This window comes from Asterias rubens, chromosome 12, assembly GCF_902459465.1.
Source record: "Asterias rubens chromosome 12, eAstRub1.3, whole genome shotgun sequence".
NCBI lineage: Eukaryota > Metazoa > Echinodermata > Asteroidea > Forcipulatida > Asteriidae > Asterias > Asterias rubens.
Genome location: NC_047073.1, coordinates 5,485,536 through 5,500,486, shown reverse-complemented (window position 1 = coordinate 5,500,486; position 14,951 = coordinate 5,485,536). Strand labels below are relative to the sequence as shown.

General features: G+C 38.0%; 1 long non-coding RNA gene across 2 annotated transcripts; it reads left to right on the top strand.

The window, feature by feature from the left end:
- Positions 1–9,348: 9,348 nt before the first annotated feature.
- Positions 9,349–12,012, top strand: LOC117297368. Of its 2 annotated transcripts, none has more exons than XR_004519876.1 (3): positions 9,349–9,438; positions 10,048–10,124; positions 10,720–11,753. It is a non-coding gene; the product is annotated as an uncharacterized LOC117297368 (long non-coding RNA). The 2 variants fall into 2 exon arrangements; XR_004519875.1 differs by lacking the exon at positions 9,349–9,438 and adding an exon at positions 11,970–12,012 and having other exon boundaries at positions 9,605–10,124; positions 10,720–10,810.
- The last annotated feature ends 2,939 nt before the right edge of the window (positions 12,013–14,951 follow it).

The following is a 14,951-nucleotide window of genomic DNA, read 5'->3' as shown; positions in this document are numbered from 1 at the left end:
TGCTGTATTTGGTTGATGTTTCCCTCGAGGCTCTGTCTATTTCTCTAAATGTTGCCAATGTACCGATATGTCAGCTCTCAAGGTTCACGAGTGGATATTGTAATATTTATTTTTCCCACGCTTGCTGTACCATCCCTCATCAAAGACTTGCCAACCTTTTATGATTTTTGTCAACTATCAAACTGTATCCAAGTGCCGGCCCAACTCTCAAAAGCCAATGTTTAAACCACCGTTTACATTTCACCAAAACATGTTGCCCAATCTATCAAAACCTGCTGACTCGGAGTTGGGCCTAATGTTTTTAAACTCTGAGTTGGTCTTAAAATGGATTTTGTGCTTTTTCAGTTAATTGTCTCTGGGCTAATGCTACGCAAATCGTTCAGTACCTCAGAATTTCCATCCCTGAAGAGTTTTAAATATAACTGATAAACTGTTCCGTGAAGCCAATGTTGTAACGAATGGAATTGACTCTGGCACATTTTCATAAACAAACAGACTGCACTTTTTTTTTTTTTTATATAAATATACTTACTTTTCTTTTAATTGATTGTTCGCTCTTTTTATATCCGGTCACTCACAGACCTGCCAATCAAAAACTTTTGAATGTTCAATTTATTTCTGATGTTGTGCAACCTTTGGTGTGTTTTTTGAGGCTCAAGATGTCTATTTTTCAAAATCTTCCAATGTACATTGTACTGATGTTTAGCTCTCAAATTGTTCAGAAGCAGAGATGTAATCTTTAATTTGTCCATTGCATGTTGCCCCACTTCTCAAGACTTGCCAACATAATTGGTTTTGTTAAACTCCCATTCTGTATCCAAAATGCCAATGTTGTAACATCTATTAGTTTTCCAAAAATATGTTGCCGGTCCCTCAAAACTTCATGACCAATTGTTGTATAATCATTAAATATTAATCCCAGGCAAATGTTTTTTCCCTGAAATTTGTACACTGCAATAATTGTACACTGCAATCTGTTCAAAGTATTAGCATTCTAGCAAGGCATTAAATAGCGTGTCGGGCCGCGCGCTGTCGGGCCGGTCGACCCACTATCGAACAATTCCGACACTCTTTTATTTCACCGATACGCTATCGATACGCTATAAAAAAATCATCATGATTGTTTTTTCTTTGTTTTGTTTTCATTAAAAAACATTTATAGTAACGCACATTCACAGCGTCAACAAAGCATCCAAAAATTACACCGGTACGCGGTCGCCGTCGATGGTCATCGGAAGGCAGCATAAGCGGCGAATTTACACGCATATTCGTTCATATTGTTTAGGTTCCAATCTCATCTCTACGGTCCCGCCCACATGACGTCACGGCAAGGCACCTTATACCGCATACATTCTACAGTTTTCTTGAAGAAATTGGTTCCGTAGCTTTTTGGAAGTCGTCATGTGTGTGCGCTGCGGCAGCAAACATCCACTGCAATGATTTGTTGCAGCCTGCACTGCAAGCACGTCGTTCGTTCGTTCGCTGCCGCTCCATTTTTTCTGAATTCAGTGTCTGCATCTCTGGGGTGTATAAACTGCAGTTAGGAAAAGAGGAAAAAAGGAATAATAGCATAAAAGTTATAAGCAACAATTGCATTTGTAGCCTAGGCCGAGTTCAATACGTGGTTCGTATTCTTTCTTTCTAAATCTAAAATCGCTTTTAATTTGTTTTCTTCACCAATTTTATAAAACGTTCTGGAATTAATTTTTCCATACAAACGTTTTGTTTTCGTTTTTTTTCTCCAAAGATCGTTTATAGCTTGCTTTGTTCTGCGCTCTAGGTTTTAAGTTGTAATGTGCGTGTTGTTCAAATTTTATTATTCACAAAAATTAAACAAACTATAATGAAAACTTTGCACAAACATACAACACAAATACTTAGAAAAGGGTCAATTACCATAACTAGTCAGTTTAAGGAAACAATTACTATTATGGTAACTTACTCTCGATATTTTGATTGGCTGCAAACACTTGTGTGAATTATGATTTTTACATTAATTAATTGATTAACTTGCTTAAAATATCAAAATATCAGCTTCATGACCGAATAATTCTGAATAAAGGACAAGCATTATTACAAAAATTTCATAATGGCTTATTCCTCAAAGACATCCTAATGATTTTGTTTTCAACTCGCAAACTGTATCCCAGAGCCAGTGCGACTCTAAAAAGCCAATGCTTTTAGTTTATGTCTTTTAATCTTCAAAGATTTGTACGTTGACTGTCTTTAAAAATCTTAATGTCATGTATGTCTTGATTCTGTCTCTGTTGAGATGCTGGTTGTTTCTTTGACAGAGTTGACTGCTGCCTGCACAAAATATGATGAAAGCCTTATTTTGAACATGTTGCGAAGTTCACTGCAGGCTATCCATGTGACTGTATGTAAAGGTCGGGCCCCCTGGCTGTGTGCATATAGAGACGTGTGCACTGTGTGGCCTGGTACCTAGGCGCGTGTAGTTAGGGACCAGACTCTTTGTGCCGACGATGAGTTTGAATTCCCGACAAGACGTCGATGGTAGGGGCGGTAACAATCCACAAAAGGGTCATTACGCAAGTCATATATGTCGGGAATAAACAAAACACATTTTATTGATGTTCAATACATATTTTAGAAATAAATGACAGCAAAATTAACTGTTTTATTTTAATTCACTGCAGTATCCCTTTAAATATTTTTTTCAAGCATAATGTGCTTTTTAATTTTTTTTCACAATGTACAAGTTGGTACTGTTTTGTTGACTGTCTTTTAAAAATTTACCAATCTTTTGACTTTTATTAAGGTTGTGCCATACTGGTTGGTTCTTTGACAGAGTTGGCTGCTGCCTGCAAATATGATGAAACTTATTAACTTGGAACATGTCTAGAAAGTCACTGCAGGCTACCTGTGTGACTGTCCAGGTTGTGCTATCTAGAAACTCAATGCTTCACTACAACCACTGTAAGTCATCCATGTCACTGCAACTAACATCTTCAATGGGTAGGTCTTGAAGTTTTATCCCATATCTACTCTATTTGAACTTCACTTTGTCTCATCCACCAATACTTGTCCCGTGCACTGAGGTCATATCTCCCTGTTTTCTTTTTACCTGATCCAGTCCTTGGACATGTGCAACTAACAAATTGTTTTCACTTTTAAATTGATCCCAAGCTGATTTTGTGTCATTCATGAAGTAATACCAAAGTCTGTGCCATTCTTTGAAAAAAAAGAACAAATCCAAAGAACTCTTTGGATTCTTCTTTGAAATCACACACCCCAAGTGTACAATATATATTAGGGGCTAATCCTGGGGGGGGGGCCACTTTCCCCAAGCTCTAAACAAAACGTTGTTTCTATTACAAATGTGACATGACAGGTTAAAAAACTAAATAATCAGACAACGATGGATCTAATCCTAACGTTTGCTTTGCCACTTTAGCGGCATTCCAGCTTTTATTTAAAACTGTGTTCCCTTTGATGCCATAATGATATTGTACTTAAAATATGCAATCCAAAAACCATATCGATTTGCATGTTTCATATTTTGCTGAATCTTTTGTCAGTTGTAAGCAGATTAATAAAAGCAATATTTGGTGATTATTGTGCTGATGTTTTTCTCTGCTTCACTCCAACCACGGCAGGTGATCCAAGTAACGCCAGAGGTTGTGCTATCTAGGACCTCACTGCTGCAAATCAACCGCTGCAAGCTATCCATTTGACGGCAACTATTTTCTTCAATGGGCAAGTCTTGAAGTTATTTCCTGTACCTACTTAAATTGAATTTTAATTTGTCTCCTAAAACAAAACATTTCCCTTATACTGAGGCCATATATCTCCATTGTTTTTACCTGATCCAATCCTCGAACACTTGCAACTAAAATCATTATATTTGTCACTTATAAAATGTTCCTAGGCTGATTTGGTGTCATTTGTGACCCGCTCTGTGAAAATGAGTCGAATGTTGCGCAATGCATTAGCATGTAATGGACGGTTACATGTGGAAGGGAATCTAATTTTTTTTATAACTTATTTAGGATCTATATTTTCAAAGAGGGTGACAGTTCGGATGACGAAGCAGTTAGCGACTCCTCTACTGATGAACGGCCGAGCAGTAAATAAGAAGACAGCGGCGATGGCATTGACAACAACGGCAGACCAGCCGTGAATGATGCTGATTTTCCTGAAGATGTTGACAATGCTGGTGGTGAAGCCGATCCTGACACCGAGCGAGTGAAGGCAGCGGACTTCCTCTGCAACTGCAAGATTTCTAATTATGCACCTTGCTCAACGCGATATTCAGTGGAAGATCTGCTTGCAACTCGCTACGAAATGGCAGAACTCACAAGAGGTAGGCCGTACACAAATTGTTTGTTTTGGTTTGTTTTCATTATGTAATTCGAGTCAGCATTGGAGCAGACAGATGGCACTACTCCTTTGACTTTGCTGAGCAGGTTCACTTTTCGTTTGACCCTGTACTGTCTAGCCCAATTTTCTCACGCTTCCAAAGTTGTGGATATTTATAATCCACTGTGAGGGGTGACATGTCGGGTTAACTACCCAATAGATGATGCAGGAACAATTTCAAAGGGAAGTAACTCGGTGATGAGCTTCATCAATCACTTCTTTGAACACTACAGTCAAGCTTTTATGCCACTCTAAAAAAAAAATAAGTTGTTGAAAAGTCACATTATACCTGTTTTTTGTGATCCCGTTACTTTTACTGACGATCAAGTTCTTATAAAATACACATGGAACCAAAACAAGTATGTTTGTCAATTTAATCATTCATGTATTTTCATACTTGCAGGGGAGAAGGACATGCTTATCCTTGGTCCTTTTCGAGGTACTGCAAACAACAGCAACACCACAGAAAGGAGCAAAGAAAACGCTCTAACCAGAGATCATCATATTCCTACCATGGCAACACTGTATGCGGGCCTACGTTCCTGTTTCTCCACAGGTAAGAATCAACTTTGTTTACTGGTTCATACTTGCAAATGAGATATGAATTTTGACCTCACGGCCGTTTTACCTTGAATGTTTTTTAGGAGTTGAGAACAGGTTAACTGATTCAAATTATTTGTTGCAAAATTGTTACCTCAAAATTCATATCGCACTCGCATTGAACCCAAGTCTCTACACTCCTGGGGTGACAGGTCTTTTTTTTCAGCTGCGCCACACATGTTAGATCTCGTCTTTGTACCACAAAATTCAAATCTCCTTTCAAAATTTAGGTTAGAGGTTTTTAAGGACAAATTTTGTTGTATCTGTTTTATTGTCTCGTTTTGTTTTTCCGCGCCTATCAAAGCTGCAGTATTTCTTAGTTTTATGTACCTTGGAGAGAAGGGTTTGTCCTGGTTTTTCTGGCATGTTAAACAAATGATGATGTATAAATGGGTCTTGCGCTTCAAAAACTTAGCATAACTGTCTGAAACATTTCTGCTCTCAGTAAATAAATGGATGACACTTTATAAATGCTTGATTTTATTACCTTCCAGCTACATCAGATCGAGGAAGCTCTTGGAGAGGGTCAGAACCTCCAAGCGGACAACTTTGCTTTCAAGACGGTAGAGATAGAACAGAAACTGACAATAGAACAGCAGTGATGAACACGACGTCTAGAGTCCCCATCAAGACAACTGCCTCAAACCATCATGAGAACACTGGTTGGATGTGTCGTACTGCCCTCAATGAAATTGTTAAGTATACTTTTTGTATCAACCCTTCAATTTTCTCAAAGCACATTCTGTCCTGTCCCTCAAAACTTTTCAGCCAACTGATTTTCAAGTAGCAATATGTTCATAAACTGCTGTTGTGCTTAAAATTATGTGACGTGGAAAGCTCCAAACTCATGTTATGTTGTTCTTAAATACTATGATGTTTGGCAATATTTTAATTTACTGAAAATCATTTGTCAAGTAGTTTTCAAAATGTGGCAACCAAGTGACTTTTATTATGGGATTTATATTGTCCTATTGCTTTGATTTCTTCTAAATTGTCATGCTGGCTGTCCTTAGACAGGGTTGGCTGCTCCTACAGGCGATGAAAGCATGTCATCCTGGATCATAAGAACATCGGTGAAGAATCTACAAAAGACAACTGCCTCAAACCATCATGAGAACCCTGGTTGGATGCTTCTTACTGCCCTCAAGGAAATTGATAAGTATACTCTTTGACATCATTGAAGGTATATGTACAACTTTTGAATCTTGTGATGTTATTACACTTTTGTTTAAACTTATATTATTCCTAAGGCACAACTGTGCCATCTCTGATAAGCAGAATGATGAGTCACTCAAAACTTGCTAAGCTGAATAATTCTTCGATTCACTACAAGTTCACAACCCATTGGTGTGCAATCTCTTGAAATTATCAATGTGTTGTCCAGCCCCTGAAAAAAAACCTTACCAACCAAGTGACTTTGTTACTCTGAGATTTGTATACTTTGTCAAAACTCCTGTTGTCCAGTTTTGTGGCATTTCTTGAAACCATACCTAAGTCATGTTGGACTGCTCAAGTTGTTTTCAAAGCAACTTTCGGCAATCTCCCAATACCATTTCATGATGCCATTGTACAGCTGTAATTATGGTTTCATTACAACCCTACAAGGTCTTGCTAGTTGACTTTTGATGAAATGATTAATGAAGTGTCTTTTTTTTCTTTTCTTTAGATTGTTCACTGATTGGAGAGCCAACTCATTGTCCCAAGCAATACACCAGTCCCCTGTCGGACCTAACGTCATGTTACACCCGAAGTCAATTTGATTAATAGTCTCTTCATCACCAGTCTCCCCCCCCCCCCGGACCTAGGGTATTTTATAGCCGAAGTCAATTTGATAAGGAACCTAGTCTCTTCATCACCAGTCTCCCCCCTCGGACCTAGGGTCATTTATACCCGAAGTCAATTTGATAAGGAACCTAGTCTCTTCATCACCAGTCTCCCCACTCGGAACTAGGGTCATTTATACCCGAAGCTAATTTGATTAGGAACCCAGTCCCTTCATCACCAGTCTCCCCCAGCCTTAGGGTCTTCTATGCCCAAAGTCGATTCATTTAGGACCATAGACTTCTCACCAGGCCCTTCCTGCTCCAATCTAACCTTCAGCTACCACTCTCCAGTATAAGCAAGAGTTGGAGTCGAGCAGGCTCCTGACAGATGGAGTATACTTTCTGAAACATTGAACCCACCTGTTCTTCTCCGAACCAATTATCGTTTAACAGAAAAACTGTTGTATGAGAACAGCAGTGGTGAACCCGACGTCTAGAGTCCCGTTAAGACAACTGCCTCAAACCATCATGAGAACACAGGTTGGATTCTTTGTACATCCCTCAAAGAAATTGTTAAGTATACTTTTTGTATCAACCCTTCAATTTTCCCAAAAGCACAAACATGAAACTATTCGGGAGCTGCTTAAATTTTCTCAGACTTAATGTACACAAACCCTATAATGTTTTGCTTCACTTTGTTTGGATTAGTCGCCCAGTTGGTTATGACAAAGGAAAGTCCACACCCATGTTGTGTCATTCCTCAAAACGTAAGATTTTGGGTTGTCTTTAAATTTAGCAAAATTTATTTGTTAAGTGCTTTTCAAAATGTGGCATTTTTGTGTGATCTTATCATGGGACTTATATTGTAATGAATGCTTTGATTTCATCTAGGTCGCATGCTGGATGATAGGGTTGGCTGCTGCTAGCATTGATGATGATGAAAGCATGTCAACTTGGAACAAAAGAACATTGGTGAAGGGTCTACAACATCGATTGCAGTGACATCATTGAAGGTATATGCACAACTTTTTAACCTTGTGATTTACTTAATACAATTGTATTCAACTTGTATTATTCCTTAGCTACAACTGTGCCAGCTTTGATAGGCAACATGTTGAGTCTTTCAAAACTTGGGAAGCTGATTTTGTTTAACACCCACTACAAGTTTGCATTCCAATGATTGTTTGCTCTTTTGAAAGTGGCATTACATCCATACTTAGTTCATGTTGAACTGCTCGAGTCATTTTCAACGCAACCTTGTACAATCTCTCGATACCATTTCGGGATGACATTGTATGGCTGTAAATCTTATTTAACAACAGCAATACAGTGTCTTGCTAGATGACTTTTGATGAAATGCTTAATGTTGTGAGTCTTCCTTTTCTCCTTCAGACTATTCACTGATTGGAAAGCCAACTCATTGTCCCAAGCAATACACCAGCCCCCCCCCCCCCCAACCTAGGGTCATGTATACCCGAAGTCAATTTGATTAAGAACCTAGTCTCTTGCATCACCAGTATCCCCCCAGACTTAGGGTCTTCTATACCCGAAGTCAATTCATTTAGGACCATAGACTTCTCACCACGCCCTTCCTGCTCCAACACGCATCTTCAGCTACCCCTCTCCCGTATAAGCAAGAGTTGGAGTGCAGCAGTCATCTGACGGACAGAGTATACTGTCTGAAACATTGAGCCCACCTGTTCTTCTAAGACCCAGAAATCATTCAATCTTACCGGTCACAGTTTTGAGACATCGCTGAAACTCCAGAGCAAATCTATACAGGAATACACAATCAAAGAAGTGTTATTGCAGTAATGCTTCTCATATTCAAATTTCATGAGAATGAAAATTATATCTATTTTACATAATCATACTTCTTCAAAATGCAATGTTTCTCCAAAATTGATTATATAATCAAAAGCTGCAGTACTTCTTAGTTTTCTTTATTATCCAGAAAAGGGTTTGCCCTGGTGTTTCTGGCATGTTAGGCAAATGATGTTGAATATTTGAGTCTAACTGTATTTCAAAGATTTAGCATAACTGTCTTAAACCTTTTGGCTTTCAGCAACAAAAAAGATGACACATTGTAAGTGCTTGATTTTATTATTTTTCAACAACTTTAGATCGAGAGGGTTCTTGAAGAGGGTCAGAACACTCCAAGCGGACCACCTTGCTTTCAAGATGGTAGAGATTGAAAAGAAACTGTCTAATGAGAACAGCAGTGATGAAAACGAGGTGTAGAATCCACGTCAAGACAACTACCTTAAACCATCATGAGAACACTGGTTGGATGCTTAATAGTGCCCTCAAGGAATTCGTTAAGTATACATAAGGTACACAGACCCTTTATCTTTTGACTTGACTTTGTTTGGATTGGTCACCCAGTTGGTTGTAGCATAGAAAGCTCAAAGTTCATGTTGTGTTGTTCCTCAAACACTACGATCTTTGGCTGTTTTTTAATTTACCAAAAATCATTTGTCATAAAAAAAATATGTTTTTCAAAATGTGGCATTCTTGTGATTTTTATTATGGGATTTATATTGTCATGTATGCTTTGATTTCATACAGGTTGCCATGCAGGACGTCCTTAGATAGGGTTGGCTGCTGCGAACACAGATGATGAAAACATGTCAACCTGGAACAAAAGAACATTGGTGAAGGGTCTACAACATAGATTGGCGTGACATTATTGAAGGTATATGCACATTTTATGATTCTTGTGTTTTTATTACATTTTCTTTTCCCAAGCCACAGCTGTGCCATCTCTGAAAGGCAAAACTTGCTTAGCTGAATACATTTCCAACTCACTAAAAGTTCATGACCATATGATTACGCGATCTTTCGAAAATATCAATGGGTTTTCCAGCCTTTCAAAAACTAAGCAAACTTGGTACTCTGAAATTTGTATTCTCACTTGATGTTGTGATGCCTTTGATATTTCGTCAAAAATCCCATTGTACAGTTTTGTGGCATATCTTAAAACCATACCCAAGTCATGTTGAACTGCTCAAGTCGTTTAGCTACCTTGTACAATCTCTCGATACCATTTCATGTTGACATTGTACGGCTGTAATTATTGGTAAATTACAGCCATATAATGTCTTGCTCAATGACTTCTTTTTTGTTTAGTTTTGTGCCATCTCTTGAACTGCTCAAGTCATTTAGCTACCTTGTACAATCACATGATACCATTTCATGATGACATTGTATGGCTGTAACTATTGTTTATTACAGCGATACCCCTTGCTATTTTAAAATTTTAGATGCAAACTTATTTTTTTCTTTTAAATGTTTTTCTTTGTAGTGTCATGAAGACTTCAAGAGATCACCAGTTACAAGCTCATATGAATCTGAATATGATGTAGGCCTATACCTAAGAAGGTTAATAAATAATTCTTAACAATTGTTTTTGTTGGCTTTTCAAGGATGAGTTGGTAAATGGAGCTTCACATCCAATAGAACTAGCATCCAGATTATATTCATCTAGCTAAAAAGGCTAATCAACGTCCAATGTCATGCATTTTAAGCCTCAAATAATTAGTGGCATAAGTTTGATAAAACTGACTAAGCCCTCCGATTTGTCAATTCTAGGCTAAAATTCGCTAAAACTGCTAGACCTTACTCCTTGTGACTTTTTCAATTTGAATGCCAACATTTGAAAAAGCTGCTCGACTTACATATTGTGATTATTTTAACTTTAGGTCCAATTGTGCTTTTAAGCACTGCTGGACTTGCCCCTTGTGATTTTTTTCAATTTTAAGGCCTAAATTCAATAAAAATGCTGGACTTACCCCTAGTTATTTTTTAATGTGAGGTCTAGATCTGCTTAAACTGCTGGACTTGCCTCTTGTTATTATTTAAACTCTAGGCCCAAATTCGATAAAACTGCCGAACTTACCCCTTGTAATTTTTATATTATTTTTAAAATTTTTATATGCAAACTTATTTTGTCCTTTAAAATGTTTTTTTTTTGTAGTGTTTGTCAGCCACCATTATGAAGATGTCGAAAGATCACCAGTAACAAGCTCATAATGATCTGAATATGGTAAAGGCCTATAACTTAAAAGGTAATACATAATTCTGAACGATTGTTTTTGTTGGCTTTTGAAGGATGTGTTGGTAAATGGAGCTCCACATTAAATAAAACTAGCACCCAGATTAAATTCATCTAGCTAAAAAGGCTGATCACCTTCCATTGCCATGCATTTTTAAGTCTCAAATAATTGATGGCACAAGTTTGATAAAACTGGTGAAAAGCTCTCGAATTTGTCAATTTTAGGCAAATATTAAACTGCTAGACCTAGTACCCTTTTTTTAATTTATTTATAATAGTCACTGCATGGTGCTGGTAGTCTTAATAAACAATACTTCTGATTAAATCTGGGTTGGGGGGGGGGGGTATCTGTTGCATTCCCCCTCCCAATCAAAACCTCTTTAGGTCAGTATTCCACCCAAATTATCTTGCACATTTGAGGGATTGCCTTTGAAATTATAATTGACCAATAAAACCTTGACTTTACAAAAGGAAAGTTAGCAAAACAGTCTAACACTTGGATTTCTTGTTGTCTTGTGAGAAAATATGCATAAGGCACCGACCATGAATCGCAGAACCTCGGCTGTTAGCCACAGCAGATAAATAATCTGCCAGTGTATAGCGTAGAAATCCCAGAATGCTTTAGTTTCCAATAGCCAACTATGCAAATACAATGAGAAACTATAGTGCAGCCTGTCTTGTCTGCCACGTTTGTATAACAAACAGACAACAAAAGTCCTGGAACTGGGGATATGGCAAAAGGGGGATAAGGGGTGCATTATTTCTGCTACTTTCTGTCCCTCTTTTTAATGGGTGAAAAGTGTATCACCACAGGGGCATACCCGTGCAAGATACACAAAGAAATATCTAGGTATCTTCGCTCCACACATGGATAAATGATTACCTGTGAGGGCAGAGTTGTTTCTTGTGATTGATTAGCTTACATATTTGGGGGCACAGACTGTATACTCCCCCCAGGGAGCTGAGATGGTTTAAGGAATTATTTAAGGCCCAGTAAACGGGGGTAATAATAATGTTGAAGTGTCACTGCGTGACAGACCTGAGCGCTATGAGAAGCCACCATTATTGTTATTATTATATAAAGAGGTGGTCTAAATTACCCATGCAAGAGTTTTGATGACAAAATATTGACTTACAACTTAATAATTATATCCGTTAACTTGACCTTTCAGGGCCAGTAGTTCCTGGAGATCAACTGCCTTGGGCAAACATCAGTATCATCAAGACAGCTCATCTGTGGATCATCAGAGAACAAAAGTAAGATATTCTTTTTAGATGAGTGGAGCCTGGTTCATACTTCCTGCAAATGCGAAGCAATTGTTGCAGTCAAAAAATAATTCATAGCAGTTCAAATCTGCTCAACTCACTTGTGAATGTTGTAGGGAAAAGAGGGTTCTGACATAAAATTTGGTATTTGCAGGAAGTATCAACCGGGCTTTACATGTGTTGATATTTGATGCTTTACATGTAGTGGGTTGTTTTGGTAGCTTACTATCTTGTACCTAAGTACACCATTGCAAGCAAACAAGCATATACACGTTTTTTTGTGCGCTAACTTGGTGGTGCCTGCGGAACGAGTGGTGCGTGCGGATCGAAATGGTGGTGCCTGCGGAATAAAACTAAAGGGACCTGGACACGTGCACGTGGCATGTGGGGTCCTACTTCCGGCTCGCTCCACTGAGTGGTTGATCTTAAAGGTGCATTCGGGCTCCTCATCTGCTAGGATGGTGCTGGTGTAATCACAAATGGTTGACCAACGGAAGTAGTCCCTAAGTTCTTTCCAACTAGGGACCGCGCTAGTACAGTAGGGGACTGTCCCTCCTTTTGGGATGGCGGACCTGACCCGCCTTCGGGCGGTGCAAAGGCCCTGATGATCTGGAAACCGTGTGGGGCAGGTATCCTGGGACCTTCACGTGGTAGCCCTGTTTTAGACGAACCTTACCAGGATGAATAGGCCAAATTTGAAACTGAAATATATTGCTTGTATAGGTCTACTTAACTATAAGATTGCCCTACAATCTTACTCTGTTCAATCAGATTATTAAAACAAGACTAATGCAAGAATATTTGCTTTGTTTTACATGTGAACCAACTGTGAGGTGGCATCTACAAAGGAACGATTGTCATCCATGACACAGCACCAAAGCCAACAGTGTCAGTTCTTAGGCGAGGCCTTAATGAAGTCACCCAGGAAGGTTCAAGCTCAACAGAATGGAGGACTGACACCTGTTGCAGCCTCGCAACCATCAACATATTGCACATTTTTCAAACATTTACAAAAAATCACAAGGCTATATATAGTATAAAATACTGCCTTGTAAATTTATCAATCTTATCTGCCCGAAGTGCAACATGGCATATTTAACAAAAAGCATTGTATATTTATAAACCTTTGCAAAATGTTTGCAAAAATAAAAAATTACAAGGCGTTTTTGATGAAACTGTGCCCAAATATTCCACAAGACTATATATTTAAAGCCCTGCGTTTTATCAAGTTTTGCTAAAATTTTGCAAATAAATTACACAATACTCAGAACCTTGCGTATTCATCAAATTTTGCTCAAAAAATTGACAAGACTATAGCTTTGCGTATTTATCAAATTTTTCTCAGATTGTGCCCAATAATTCCTCAAGACTATTAGGCCTTGCGTTTTTATCAAATTCTGCTCAAATTTTGCCCAAAAGTTCCACAAGACTATTGCCTTGCGTATTTATCAAACTTTGCTCAAATTGTGCCCAAACATTGTTGCTTGTTACTGGTGATCTTTCATTGTGCCCAAGAATTCAGTTAGAATATAGCCTTGCGTTTTTATCAAATTCTGCTCAAATTATCGCCAAAAATTCCACAAGACTACAGCCTTGCGATTTTATCAAACTCATGTTGTGTCGTTCCTCCAAAACTAAGATGTTACTAAATTTACCCAAAATCATTTGCCAAGTATTTTTTCAAAAGTGGCAATCAGACAATCCTGGATAATCTTTTAAGTTTTCCTTTTTTTAATTAGAGCATCCCAGCCTTTATTACCAGCCCACTCCCATATTGGTGTTGTACTTTAAAACATGCAATCTATTAATCGATTTTCATGTTTCGTATTTAGCAGATATCTCCCTTATTTGAGTAGTTTTCTTTTTAAGCCATTCGTAGATGTCCACCTAAGTTTTTAAAGGCAGTGGACACTATTGGTAATTACTCAAAATAATTATTAGCATAAAACCTTTTCACGAATTTTATTCTAAGACCTCAGATTTAGAACTTGAGGTCTCGAAATCAACCATCTAAACCATCATGTTGAGATACACTAACTGTGAAGGTTAGTCTTTGACAATTACCAATAGTGTCCACTGCCTTTAAGAGCCAAATTATCATTGAACTCTTTTAAGTGTTTGTTTTTTCCGACTCGTTTTACTTCATTTTTTTTTTCAACTCTTTCAAACTTTTGATTTGTTACAAATTGGTTCTGGTACCCGTTATCTTTGAGAAATATTTAATATTAAACAACCTGACCATTCCAAACGATTAGTTAAGCTGGTGTTGGGTTTACTAATTGGAACTTCTTTTGGCTGAGGACACTTCAGATGGAACTTCATTCATAGCTACATTGAACCGGTGAGTATTAACAAATGTATTTACTAACTTCGCCACATCATTGAACAACGACACTACAGAGTCAACTTCAGCTGCAGCTACATTTGGACATGTGAGTATGAAAAAACTTTCTTGAAAAATCACGCCACACGCACAACATGGAACGGAGCATATGCGGCCCCAGGCCAACGGTCCTGAGTGCAAACCTTTATCAGAGCTATCCTTTAACTGTCCTATTTCTTGCCACCAAAACTCCTGACAATGTCTCCCCCAATAAATCGCCCCGGTAAGTATCTACCAAGTGTTTCCAATAGTATGTCCAAAGTGTTCTCCTAGTTTGAGTGTTTTTTCCTTAAACCATATTAACTCTTCCAAGTTTTTATTATAAGCTCTTCAAAGTCTTTTTATCTTCATCAACTCTTCCAAGTTATTCATCAACTCTTTGGGGTTTTCCTTCAAATCTATCAACTCTTAAAAGTTATTTATCACCTCTTCAAAGTCTTTTTATCTTCATCAACTCTTCCAAGTTATTCATCAACACTTTGGGGTTTTCCTTCAAATCTATCAG